This window comes from Pantherophis guttatus, chromosome 1 (assembly GCF_059756535.1).
Source record: "Pantherophis guttatus breed Tessera chromosome 1, ASM5975653v1, whole genome shotgun sequence".
NCBI lineage: Eukaryota > Metazoa > Chordata > Lepidosauria > Squamata > Colubridae > Pantherophis > Pantherophis guttatus.
The window spans coordinates 243,256,499-243,265,948 of record NC_142063.1 but is presented as its reverse complement, the minus strand read 5'-3'; positions in this window follow the sequence as shown (position 1 = coordinate 243,265,948).

Here is a 9,450-nt window from a genome sequence, read left to right as displayed (position 1 = left end):
TACCTTGGTGTTGATTTTGATTGAACACTCAGTTTAACATTCCAAGACCTTGATGTTTTATATAAAAAAAATGTTTCCCTTCTGTCAACATGAACTCACTAAAAATGGAAACTGTGTTTAGGCTGAGTGAAAATCAACATTTCAGATGCTCTAAATTCTAAATTTATTCATGAAATTTGTACTATCACATCTATTCAGAAACTTATCACTTTAAATACCAAGTCCATTTCTATTTCCACAACTCTGATGCAAAGAGAGGAACATACTGTTTGTTATGCTGGTCCTGCAGTTTTTGTTGTTAGGTTTTATTTTAACATTGCTCCTAGAAATATGTCTGATATATTTAGGAATATCTAGGCTCTAACCTAGAGCGTACTTATTTGTGTTGGCTTGAAATCTGTTTTATTTTTACTTGTAGTTGATTCTGTAAGCTATTGATTTGTTTTAATGTTAGGGAGACAGGATACATTTATACCTTTAACTTATCTAGAGATTTAATAGGGCCTTTGCGTAAAGAATTTTCTGTGATTTGACCAGTGTTCACTTCTATGATTTATCTAAGATGGATTTAGATAGATAGATAGTTAGATAGATAGATAGATAGATAGATAGATAGATAGATAGATAGATAGATGATAGATAGGTAGGTAGGTAGGTAGGTACGTATATAGGTAGATAGAAAGACAGGCAGATAGATGATAGATAGAGATAGATAGATAGATAGATAGATAGATAGATAGATAGATAGATAGATAGATAGATAGATAGATAGATAGATGATACATGATACATGATAGACAGACAGACAGACAGACAGACAGATGATAGGTAGGTAGGTAGGTAGGTAGGTAGGTGGATGGATGGATGGATGGATGATAGGTAGGTAGGTACATATGTAGGTAGATAGAAAGACAGACAGATAGATGATAGAGATAGATAGATAGATAGATAGATAGATAGATAGATAGATAGATAGATAGATAGATAGATGATAGATAGGTAGGTAGGTAGGTAGATAGATGAATGGATGGATTATAGGGATTTCTAAATGATAAATATGCAAAGTTCATGTGAATTAAATACTTATATTTATATACTTTGCATATATTTATATACTTTGCATATAAATCAGCACTATTGGTGGTCACCTCACACAATGATCAAGTTATATGATAGTAAAGCGTAAGTATAAGCATAAATCAGTGTCAATCACAAAATGTATTTGGAATCCTATCTGAGACATGCTGACTCTTTCAGAATGGTCCACTAGAGTGGAGTATATAGGATGATACAGTTCTACAGAGGAATTATTGAGACTGTCATCTTCACCTCTATAACTGTCTGGTTTGGTTTTGCAACCCAACAAGACAGACACAGACTTCAGAGGATAATTAGAACTGCAGAAAAAACAATTGCTATCAACCAGCCTTCGATTGAGGACCTGTATACTGCACGAGTCAAAAAGAGGGCTGTGAAAATATTTACAGACCCCTTGCATCCTGGACATAAACTATTTCAACTCCTACCCTCAAAACAATGCTATAGAGCACTGCACACAAGAACAACTAGACACAAGAATAGTTTTTCCCCGAACACTATCACTCTGCTAAACAAATAATTCCCTCAACGCTGTCAAACTATTTACTAAGTCTGCACTACTATTAATCTTCTCATCGTTCCCACCATGCATCTTTTTCCAATTATAACTGTATGACTGTAACTTTGTTGCTTGTATCCTTACGATTTATATTGATATTGTTTCCTGATTGCTTATTTGTACTATCATTTAGTGTTCTACCTTATGATTCTTGATGAACGTATCTTCCTTTATGTTCATTGAGAGCATATGCACTGAGAATAATTCCTTGTATGTCCAATCACACTTGGCCAATAAAAAATTCTATTCTATTCTATTCTATTCTATTCTATTCTATTCTATTCTATTCTATTCTATTCTATTCTATTCTATTCTATTCTATTCTGTTTGTGTTAACCTGAGGCCCTCCAGAGCAGTGATGGATTGCCCCCGGTTCACACCAGTTCTATAGAACCGGTAGTAAAACTGGCAGGAGGCTCTGCCCACCGACCCTAATGTCATCAAAATGCTTCTGCACATGCGCAGAAGTTTCTGCGCTTGCGCAGAAGAGTGTGTGTGCGGCCCCGCTGCAAACCGGTAGTAAAGGTAAGTAGAATCCACCCCTGCTCCAGATTTATTAAATAGGATTCTGTGATTTGTAGTGAATTAGAGAAAGAAATAGGCTTGAACATACAGTATTCATTTAATCACTGATCTCACCTGTCATATACTTCCTGATGTTGGGTGACAATATTTTATTTATTTATTTATTTATTCGATTTGTATACCGCCCTACTCCCGAAGGACTCAGGGCGGTGAACAGCCAAACAATAAAATAACAATAAAATAATTTTAATGGGAATCTTGTCCGGGTTTACTTGAAAGTGAGCAAAACTTTCTTCAAGTCATAAACCCAGGATACCTCGATACTCATAGCAGAAAGCGCCTTGAGAATTCCCTGGGGAAAATTCCCTGGGTTTCTAAAAGGAGGTTCATTTTTAAAATTCATATTCATTAACATTTCCCCACTAACGGATACTAATGACTCATTTATGTAAAGGATTTGTTCTACTTCAGAACCAATCACGTCACATTGGGAGGCTTTGACAATGAAAATACAGAGTTTATTGGAATTTGCTTTTGCAATTAGTAGGTATTCTTGCGTAAGAAAGATTCATGTGGCTCTCACCTTATGTGGTTTAGGAAATCACTGAAGCCTTGGGGATGGGGTGAAATTCAAAATTTTTCCTGACTGGTTCTGTGGGCGTAGCTTGGTGGGCGTGGCAGGGGAAGGATATTGCAAAATCTCCATTCCCACCCCACTCTGGGGCCAGTCAGAGGTGGTATTTGCTGGTTCTCCGAACTACTCAAAATTTCTGCTACCGGTTCTCCAGAACCTGTTAGAACCTGCTGGATTTCACCCTTGCTTGGGGACAATCTGATTATGGAACCCCCTTTTGTTTTGGTATGGTATGGTTTCTGGTAGGTTTACAGTTGAGATATTTTGCTCTTCCTTTATATGGTTATATTCCTTTGAATGTTGTTGTTGTTGTTGTTGTTGTTGTTGTTGTTGTTGTTGTTTTAATTATAAACCCAGAGTTATCTGGAATTCAGATATCCTCAAAATTTGATGAGATTACTGGGAAATTAATGAATTATGATATCCTCCCATTGTCACTACTTGTTGTAATAAAGATGACTTTAAAAATATTTGTACTGTTGCATTTGCTAAAATATAAAGAAAAAATATTTACAAAGAAGAAAACCTTTTAAAAAACACATTATTCATAAACTACAATAGCATCTTACTTTTTAAACAACAAATTAAGCCTTGCCAAAAAGACAGTTGTATCAATTAGTCTTTCTATTATAACTAAAAACTGAAAACTGGAAGTGAACTCATTTCTTCAGTCCAAGATTTATGTTGTGGTTTCTTTCTAGCCACACATGATCATCTTTTTTTGCTACATCCTAAGCTTGCAAAAACCAAATTTCTTACAGACTGACAAATTCCAAATATTTAGTAAACAATTTAGCATTACTTCCTTATCTTTATACATCTTAACTTTCTTATCAATACCATATTAAGAAAAAATATATTAAACTATAGCAGGTCAATCAAGGAACCACAGCATACATACTTCATAGAATTTATAAAAGAAAAACTCGAATATTATATTCTTATTGTTTTAATGTTCATTTTGTACTATTCTGTTGATGGTATTAACTGCTTTTGCCACCTTACTTATATAAGTGTCCTCTATGAGATGAGCCATGTAAATAGAAATAAATAAATAACTAGCTGCAGCAATGTGCAAATGATTAACAATTGAGAAAAGCTCTTGGTTGAAAAAAAATGCCAATATGCAATCCTTTTATTCTCACATTATGCAGAAGAAAGTTAGCTTGATGACTTTGCAGCTTTCACTCATAATGATCAATCTGATTTTTCTTGCAAATGGGCCAACAAAGGCTAAAACACGTACTGGGAAATGTTTTATTTATTCCCCTCACTAATTAATTCCATTAGTTAATTGGTTGGTTGGTTGGTAGTTAGTTAGTTACCAAGATAGCTCAGGAGCTGAAACATTGCCTAAATGGTGTCCCAAATGTACTTTTATTTTTCAAAAGGCAACTGGACTTTGTTTTTTCTTTGAAGATATTTCGCTTCTCATCCAAGAAACTTCTTCCATTCTGCAGTCCAGTTGCCTTTTGAAAAAGTACCTTTGGGACAGCTATGATCTGGATAACTGAGAATCTCCATACACGTTTGACTAAATGGTGGTAAGATTTCCTCCCCCCCCCCACTTTTTTTTGCAAACTCTTAGTGGTGAGTTGGAGAAAGGACTGCTTGACTTATGTTCTATATGTTCTGTATGTTCCCATGGTTTCAAAGTTGGCTGAAATGAAAATTGTTGCAAATTGGCTTCAAGGTGTTTTGTTAAGATTGGAGAAAGATTATGGCAGACAAGACAGATAATACACCAATAATAGGACTGCCTTGGAATTCCTCTAAATAATTTTTAATTTAAAAAAAAAACTGAATTTCAGTGCAATTTTTCATTTTATGCAATGTGCTCTGATATAGTTCAGCAGCCCATTTGAAAAATCCTTTTCTAGACTTGAAAACCTTATTTGAACAGACCTTTCCCATCATTAGCTTAACACAGTTTTGTGCCATTATTCTTGATATTTTAACTGTCACACTGTGGTCCTGGCCCTGAGAAAAGAAAAGAAAAAAGAGTTTGATTTATTGATCATTAATCAACCTTGCAATGAAAGTAGATGAATACAATTTTAAAAAGCTAGCAAAGTAGCAGTAAAATATTTATTAGAAAATCAGATGATTAAAAAAAAACCTATTAAAACTGTACATTTCTTCTTTCTACTCTTTCCGTGTTATTGTCAATGTTCACAACATTAGGAATTATTTCCTATACAACAAAAGTTGAACAATCACAACAGACTGAATTAGAAAACCATTACCCAGATAGTTTTCTTTATAAGTCATATATATATGAGTTTGCCTATGTTTCCTAAATAATCCCTATTAAGGGAGCACCTTTACATATTAATCCATATGAGACTATGCACATGCAACACTAAATTTATATTTAGTGTTTCCATTGCTTTCTGAATGATATTTATATGAAATGCAAGGTGGAAGCAAAATGTTTCTCCATCCAGGATTCCAAATGGACCAACATCACACGGAAAATAATTGACATTGTGATAACTTTCACATGCACAACATGTTCTGATCTAGGCTTCCTAATATAGTAAAAAGCACACAATTAGTCCCACCACCCCCTTTTTTTAATTTTAACGGCTGTGAATTCCTTTCATTCACAGCACATGCTGAATCACCAAGAGTTTATAAATAGTCCAACAGAAGTCTGCCACAGTCCTTCAGATAAGACTGGTAAAAACCCACCTTTATCTTCTTTGACATGCTGCCAAAGACCTAATTGGCAATTATCTTGGCAAGGCCACACGGAAACACAGAGTCAAAAACGGAGCTTCAAAGTACAAACTGAAACCATCCACAACTTTGCTTCCTGCAAAGGCCCATGTGCCTTTGCTCTTCCTTTATGTTTTATGAGAGGGACCAATCATCTCCAAGCCTTACTCCCGAGTTGTCCCTTTTGTTTTAACTGCTCTTGCCTTCTGGCAGCTCTGTGGATGTGCGCACTAGGAACAGGCTCCCCCTGTTCCTCTGCCTCACTGATGTCCGACTCTGGAGGCTCTGGAGTCCACACATAACTCCCAGATGATCCTGGCCCCATCTCTTCCTCCAATGCAGAGCCCTCATCCGAGCCTTCCCCAGACTCCAGGACTGGCCCATGTTCCTCCCCAGCCTCCTCACTGTCCGACTCTGCTGCCAGCTCCGCAGGCTGCTGGCAGACCACAACACAACATACTAATAATTATAGGTCAGAAGTTGGGCATTTCAGATGAATAATGCATAGACAATATAACAGTTCAACAGATCTCAAACATATGGAATCTTGCATAGATGAAAACATTGGTGCCTGCTTCCAGTATCTCAGCTAAATTAATCAGATTCTGGCTCTCATGAATCACTAAGCAAATGCAGGAATCAGTCAGTTCACAAAGTTTCAGATTATTTCCTGCCATTGAGTTCACATAGTTTCACTAAAGGAAGGGAACCACAGCAGAAAGGGAACTGAAATGAGGCCATTAAATCTTTGTTCACCTTGATTTCAAAAACTAAATGGGATCAGACCTGGTTCATGCTTGAGGTATGAGCTAGATTGGAAAGTAAACAGCAACATCCTGGAAGAAGGAAAGAGCAAATCACTTCCGTATTGTTATCAAGAAAACTACTTAGTTAGAAGTCACATTTAACTTTTTATACAGTAGACTTGTTCATTTGCTGTCCCAATGCTGTCAATGAAGAATTCACTCATATCTATATGACAGCATCTATAAAATCTGGAATCCTTATGGCAAATCCATTCATACAAACTCTTGGCCTTTTTTCCTCAGACTTTTAGGCTAACTACATTGAGGTCAAGGCTTAGATATGAAAGAATGCCGGATACTAAAAGGAGAATTGATATAATTCTACTTCCTGTTTATACAATGTTAGATGATATCAATCTGAATATTGACTTGTATACCTATTTTCCTCTCTATACAGCTCCATGGGTAGAGAGTGAAACAGTCCAGATGATAATCATGGAATTGTTTTGAAATGGTGTGCAAGTATTTAAGAAAAGAAATCATATCTTATACAAAATTTTGAACTTTCATCTTTTGCAAATGCAAATTTTAATTGTTTCTTCTTTTAATATGCTACGATCCTAATGGGAATACTTTAGATATGTTACCCTTACACCGTATCTGTACATTTTCTGTTGAGTTCATTTTATGCAAAAATGTTAATTAACATCAATTATAGTGGGAATATCAAAAATTCACTTCAGGTTCTTCCATTGAGGAATTCAAGTGCTATGACTAGCCATTCAAAATGATTTGTTGCATTTCATTAACTATCTCCCAGAAACATAAAATGTTAGTTTAAATTTAAGAAAATATATTGCTTCCTAAAATATTTTGATACGTGTCTCTATTACCTATCGATCCATTCTACTTCCTGTCTTTCTTAAATAGCTCATAATAACTAACATACACAATTTAAAACACAGTCATAAGAACAATGTAAAAGCAAAGCTAGTATATAGATGCAAAGTAACTCTAAAACTGAAAGTAATATGTCATGAGTGTGGAGAAGAGGATAACTAGATATCTTGAGGCAGAGAGTTTTAAGTCTAAGAACAACCATAGGTATCCTCCTTTTGGTTTCAGTTATCATATTTTTCAGAATATAAGATGCACCTTTCCCCCCCTAAAAGGGGGTGAAAATTTAGGTACATCTTATACACCGAATGTAGCCCCACCCATCCACTGGCCCCCACCCTTTGGCCTCTGCCTCCCAGCAGTTACCTACTTGCAGCAAGCAGCAAGAAGAAACAGCTCCTTTCAGCTTCAGAACAGCCTAATTAACACAAGTTGATTGGATCGGCCTCCCGACTCTCAGCTGTTTTGCTCTCAGCTGTTTTGCATGGATCTCTGCTGCTTGCTGCAAGGAGGTAATTTGCTGGAGCAGATTTTTTCCCCCTTGTGCTAATCAAGCTATGCTGAAAACAAAAATGAAAGTAAAGCAGGCTGTTTGCTGTTTGCTGCAATGAGGCAAAATTGCTGGGAGGCAGAGGCAGAGGCAGATTTCTTTTTCTTTTTTTCCTCACCAAAAAAGGTAGGTGGGTTTTATAGTCCGGTGCGTCTTACACTCTGAAAAATATGGCATATACTCTCAAACAATTTCTATGTGAATTAGCAGTTTACCTAAGGTCAAGACATAACAGCAGACAAGGAATGACAACCAGAACAGAATTGCAGAAAGAAGCTTGTCTGAATGGTTTTGCTTTTAATAGGAACATGCAGAAGAATAGTCATAATCCAGTCCAAGTTTAAAAATACAGGTCAGGGTTGTCAGCCAGTTCAGGGATCAGATTTTCATGAACACAATCCACAAGAGCATTACACAAAAGCCAGGTATCAGACAATTGATTCCAATGAGGGATCATGGATCAGGGCTGCCTCCTAAATCAGTCTGCAACTAGCTGCTTTTAATCAAGGGATTTATTCCCTTGTTTGGCAAGTTGCCTCATAGAATATCTTCATTCTGCTCTTCACTTTACTTGTTGAACATGGGGCTGGGAGGCCAGATGTCATCCTCATCTGAATGCTCCAGCTGTTCTTGTGGATCCTGTGTTTGATCAGCCTCAGGTCATTCTTGACTGTGACTGTTGAAGCTGACATTCCACATGTTCTGCTGGAGCCTTCTCTTCAGCATCTGAGTCCTGGTCGATGACATTAATAAAGTTCTCACATCATATCTCAGGCAGGATGAAGCACATTACTGCTTTAATAAAAAGAGGAGTTCATGATACCTTATTAGTAGTTACATTAGTAGTTATTGACAAATAAAGATGAAGATTTTGCCAAGGTGGACCATATACTAGAATTTAGAGGATGCACAATTGCTTTTGGTTTAATTTCCTTTTTCAGCATTCAAGTTTACAGGACTGGTAGGAATACACTGATCTACCGAGGTGAATATTTAGTCTTTGTTTGGGGTAGATGCTAAAGTGTAATCATATAGAGGTGGGTAATAATGTGCTTTTAAGTTTCTCCATCTACTTTAGACAAATAAATTACATATATCCATGCTTAGCACCATGCCTTTCAGGATGAGCAATGTTATGCAAAGAGCATTAAAAAATGCAGGAAGTAGTAAACCAGATTTTTAAAAGGAGGAAATAAAACCATAGAAAATGAATTCTAAAAAGAATCTGGTTTACACCAATGATTTTCATCATTAGGAATTGTGCTGCATTCTTAGATTCAAAGGCAGAAATGTACTTCAGAATGCAGGGGACTGCAAACTGGCACCTGTTAGCAATTCTTTGAATCAAACATATATTTTCCTGAGATTGTACAGAAAGCCAAAAAAGCACAGATGCCTTCACTCATTTGGAATGGTACCCAATTTCTTCCTCAAACAAATCCCTGATTCTTCCATTATTTCTATTCAATGCAAATAAAGTAAAACATGTAACCATCACCAACATGTGAACTCACACACATCTGTCACAATCTGGATGTCATCAATTCATACCTCGTGACACACATTTTATTCCTTTCATAATGAAACTATACTTTTATTTTACTATGAGTGTTCATCAACTCCCTGCAACATGATCAGATTACACATAGTCCTCAGTTAACTGTATTAATTGGGACTGAGAGTTCTGTACTTAAGCAACATGGTTGTAAATTGCAATTTG